We start from the raw sequence: 5,535 nt of genomic DNA, 5'->3' as shown, positions 1-5,535 counted from the left end.
ACTGCTAGACAAGGGGCACAATCGAGTCCCTGGCAACGTTCAGTCCTGGCCCAGCGCGACGCCTGCCGACACGGTTTTGACCGCATTGTTCACATTGATTTTCCTCCAATTCCCCAGTAAATGGGGACTCAACACATCTTCAGGGGTCAAATCAGGGAGGCCAAGCAGGCTCTTCATAGAGAGTTGCCAAGCAAGTTGGGTACCCGGGGGCTGCTGGCCTGGGGCACCGGCTGGGCAGAGGCACTGTGGGGATAAGCTATAAAACTCATACCCACACCTGGCACAGTTTTCCCAGCATTTTCCATTTTCCCATTGAGAAAGTTTGTCCTTCTGTCTTGCTCTCTCCCACCCACACAGTCTTATTTTTGACCCTTCTAGCAACCTCACCAAGCTCAGAGGGCTAAGGGAATTGCCCAAGATGGCACAATCATCCAGTGGCTGGCCTGGTACCACCCAGGTCCTCTGGTTCTGGGGCCATTGTGCCTTCTGGATGCCAGCAGTCTCTGGGTAAATGAGGGCATCCTGGGCTTCAACAGCTGCTTTTGGGACCCTCGTTTCACACCTCCTGACCTTTTTTCTGCTGCAAATGTCCACTCTCCGGTCTTTCATTTACTGGGTCATCTGAACAATGCGATTTTCAACTCTTTCGTTTTTCTGTTGGAACACTGGCTGTGTGTTTAGCTGTGGGGACTTGATGTCTGGAACTCACCACTTCCCAAACTCAGCTCACCATCACCCACCTGGCTCTCCTCTGGGGTTGTCTCACAAATAGCAGGGCCACCTCGGTCTTTCCTGGAGGCCCCCTCGACTCTTCTCCCCCTTACCCACAGTCACGACCACCTCAAAGCCTTAAGATTCTTCCTCCCAAATCTCTTTTGATTTCTTCCTGCACTCCTCACGCCTACTGTCTCCACTCCATTAAGACCACCATCTTCCCTCCCCTCGACTGCAATGGCACTCCTGAGTCCTTTCTTGCTCCCACAACTTATCTTCCACCCAGCAGCCAGAGGTACTTCTTCAAAATGCAGATTACACCCTGCTTAAAGCCGTTCCACCGGTTCCCAGGCCCTAGCTTCTCACTAAAGCCCCTGAGATCTACAGGGACTGGGCCCCGCCCACTGCCAGCCTCACCCCTCCAAGACCCCGCCCACAAACAACCCATCTTTGGCTTCCAGGCCCCGCCTACCTCCAGCCCCGCCCACCTCCAGATAGCCTACCTCTCTCGAGAGCAAACCACCTTCGGTCCCTTCTCTCTTGTACCTGAAACCTGCAACCCGCTGCCCTTTCTGCCTGGAAAGCTACAATACATTGAAATGATCTGCTTTCCTGCTGCTCTCCTGCCCCAGGCTGTGACTTCCTGGTATTCACTTCTTCTTGGGGTCTTCACTCACTTTTGCTTTTCCAGCCTCCATCACAACCTGGAAGCCGCGTGCATGCTCATGAGTGAGTGAATGTCTCCATCTTCTTGGTCAATTAAGTCCTCAGAAGAGATAGTCTCAAGCACTGGGGCTTGACAAGGCACTTGGTGGGTTGGGGCTTGACAAGGCACCTGGTGGGTTCCAGGGGCCTGGACATTTAGCACAGGGGTATCATGGGGTCCAGCTGTGGGGAGGTGGTCTTCAGGGCTGGGGGTAAAACGGGGCTTGCCATCTGGGAGCTGTGAGCACATGTTGTTCAGGGAAGATTGTCAGGCTAAGGCGGTTTGAGTCTTGTTTGGGGGACAGGGAAAGGAGCCCCACCTGGGAAAGGCACACTTTGAAAGGTGCAGTGGTTTGTGCAAAGGCACTGAGGCTGGAAAAGGAAATGGCTCCAGGATGCAGGGAGGAAGACACCAAACACCAAGCCTTGTCTAAAGTCACAACTGGTGCAGTGTCAGTCAGACTGTCAAAGCTGAAAGAACCCATAGAAAGATCATTTCTAGCAGGCCGAGTGCTGTGGCTCACACCTGTAATCTCAGCACTTTGGGAGGCTGAGGTAGATGGATCACTTGAGGCCAGGAGTTCGAGGCCAGCCTGACCAACATGGCGAAACCTCGTTTCTACTCAAAATACAAAAATTATCTGGGCATGGTGGCATGCACTTGTAATTCCAGCTACTCAGGGGGCTGAGGCACGAGCATGGCTTGAACCTGGGAGCTGAGGTTGCAATGAGCCAAGATTGGGCCACTGCACTCCAGCCTGGGTGATGGCGTGACACTCTGTTTCAAAAAAAAAAAAAGAAATATTGTATCTAATCTTCCATTTACAGGTGAAAAACTGAGGCCCCTGATAGGGAAACTTGCTTAGTCACATAGCAGAGCTGGTGTTGAAAGCCAAGACTTCCAACCCTGAGTCTAGCTCTCTTTATTTAGGAATAGGCTTGTGATTCATTCTTAGGGGAAACTGGGAGATTCTTGGCCTAGAAGAAAGCATGTGGAGGCCAAGGAAGGGAGTTGCCAATTCTCAGACCTGTTCAGATCATCTCTATTTTACTTAAAGGGTGGTGGGTGGTGTAGACGCACAGATCGCAGTTTCCACAGAGGAAACAAGCTGCTGTCTACAGGGAAAAAGGTCTGAGGCTGAATGCTTGGGGGCCTGAAGTGGAGAGAGGGGGAGCAAGAGAAGTGAACCTTACAAAGTTCTGTCACTTCTCTTGCCAGCGGCTACCCCTGTCCCCTGGGCCAGCTCTGCTGTCCATGGCCAGGGCACCTGGAGATCTCCAGCTTGGAAAATTGCTTTCTTTCTAATCCTCTTCCAGGCCTGTCCAGAAGGGCTGAATGGGGCTTCTGTCTAGACCCTTCATCAGCTGGGGCTCAGACACGATTATCATAAAAATACATGATCATCTCTACCGTCAGTTGAACATTTCCTCTAAGACAGGCCTTGTGCACGGTGCGTCTTACTTCACTTAATCTTCAGGAGTTAGAGATCTGTGATTCTCTCCATTTCACAGACAAGGAAGTGGAGGTTCAGTGGTCTGGATTCCAACCCAGGTGTGCTGGCTTCAAAGATCTCAAGGATTAAATTCTGAGTGTCATGGATCTTCTGGAGACTAAGGCGCAGTGTTCTCACCGCAGGGGTATGCTGGAAAGTAGCTGGTCCCAGCCCCCATTGCCGTGTGTCTGGGCATCAGTTCTGTAGTCTAAGGATATTGACAAGGCACAGTATCTTCCCGCAGGTGCTTGATCTGTTGGGAAGGCCAGGCTTCCCGTAATATACCTTACAGAACATCCCAAAGGATGCCTTCATGGGGTCTTGTTAGATTTGAAACTCATGAAGGCTGGGGCTGTATCCCTAGCACAGTGCCTGGGACTCGTAAGTCCTCCATCAATTCTTGGTTAATATCATAACACACGCATGCATACACGCACGCACACACACACCTCAAAGTAAGCCAGGGTATGTATAAATTAGATTATAATCAGGAAAGTGCTTTGACAGGGCTATTTTATATGTTTACACAAGTGAGCCATGTTCATTATAGAAATGCTAGAAAATTAGGGCAAGAATTAAACACTCACCCTCCCACTCCCCCATAGCCACTATTACTATTTGGTAAATAACGTGTCAATTCTTTTAAGCTATATGCAGGGTTGTTGCATTGCCCAGCTCTGGAAACTGTCATACATGTTGAATTCTGCCTGGCTGTAGTAATCTGTTTCATAGCCTGGGCAACTGTGTATGGCAACTCTGGCTGTGCATATGTCTGTCAATATTTATTCTTTACAAAAGTGACACCAAACTACATATACTGTTTAAAAAAACTGTACTTCTTGCTAAAAAAGACTGTCATCATCTTTTGTGTTAATACAAATCTTATTTTATAATGTTTAGAATAAAGTACTAGGCTGTTTGTGATATTTTTCCTTCCAATACCACGATGAACATTCTTTCTGGGCATTTGTCCTTTATGTTTTTGAGATAAATTGTGTATATTTCAAGCAAGAGAATTGATGTTTAAGGCATTTGATACAAGCTGCCAAATTCTTCTCTAGGAAAGTTGCAGCTACGTGTAGTTCCACTGTTAATGCAGGAAAGAAAAGACCTAGGTAAATTTGATAAAAGATGCTGGGGGGAGGAAGAGAAGAGGGCATCATGAGGGTATCTGACCTGCTAGGGGTCTGTGGAGTTGGCTTCCTTTTTAGGAGGTTGAGAGAAAAAATGTCTGTTGGTGACCGTACAGTCTCCTGACCTGTTGTAATAAAGCCACAGCATCCCAGCTTCTACCTTCAACTCTGTCCTGAATCTCTGTTTGACTTTGAGCAAGTCATTTTCCTCTCCGCAGCCAAGTTTCTCTTCCTGTAAACTTGCAAGATTGGGCCAAATCTGGAATGACAAATAAGATCATCTCATGATTGATTGGTAGTGCCTGTCTTGGAGGTCTGTGTTGAGATTGTCAAGCTGTCTGAACTCGGCAGCAAAGAGTGCTGTGATGAATTAATAATGTCTGCCACAGGTGTGGGAAGTGGGATGGTGGTACTTTTGCCACGTATTTGTTATTCCAGGACTAGAAACTCTTAGAGGCTCCTCAAGCTCTGAAAACACAGAGAATTTTTCCTGATGCTTTGTTCCTCATAGATGTCTAGATTTAGGGGAAAGCTTCATTGAGTCAGCCAAGTGCTCCCATCTTGATCTGTCTCATTCTGGGTGTACTACAATAGAGCTAAGAGGCAAACGACATCCAATTTCTGTTTCTCGACCTTAATCTGCATCTCATGACATTGTCTTCAGCCTGCAGTGAGAGGATTGGGGATTTCCTGCAATTTCAGTATTCCATTCAGTTTTTATCATTTTAAGGTTCATGCGTTTCTAATTGTTATGAATACCGTGGCAAAATTAATAGTTCTATGGTTGGTTTATTACATTTAGTAAAATTATGTGCATGCAGTGTTTGCCAAGAGAAGACGCGGCAGGCTCCTTAATCATGTAAAGATGATAATTTAGTTGTTACACTTGTTGAAATGATGGGATTAATTTTTAAAAAGTTTGCAAACTGGAAGAGAAATGTAAAACATTAATTTAGTTAGACAAGCAGGCTGACAACTGACAAATCCTTTCAGCCAAACCTGGTAATGGAGATGCTACAGACCCAGCGGGAGAGAGACTCATCAATGAGGCATAGGTGCTTTCAAGGAATTGGGAGCTTGATGATGGAGCGTGCTGTGTGACTTTTGGGGAGGTGCTTTCCCTCTCTGGGCCTTTACTTTTCTTCTATTAAACAGGACTAGATGAGTAGTTTTCAAGCCATGACCTGCAGAACCCTATGGCTTCAGAAAATGTTATGAGGGTTGAAAGAGAGGCAGGTGGGGTGAGGTTTCAGCAGAGTGGGCATGAGTTTTGGGGATCCACCAAGATTCCCTTTTTGGGTGCTATCACCCTGACTTTACCTTGGGGAATCTTTCTTTCCTTGTCATTAGTCCACATGGTTCTGAAGGGATTATTTCATCCTTGACGCCAGAGGGTGTCACAGGACTCCGGATTGGCCAATGAGATCAGCACATTGCCCTGGCAACTGTGATTGGTTTGGAACAATCACATGACTCAAGCCCGAGCCATC

This window comes from Callithrix jacchus, chromosome 1 (genome assembly GCF_049354715.1).
Source record: "Callithrix jacchus isolate 240 chromosome 1, calJac240_pri, whole genome shotgun sequence".
Taxonomy (NCBI): Eukaryota; Metazoa; Chordata; class Mammalia; order Primates; family Cebidae; genus Callithrix; species Callithrix jacchus.
The sequence above is the reverse complement of the archived record's forward strand: the minus strand, read 5'-3'. Positions refer to the sequence as shown.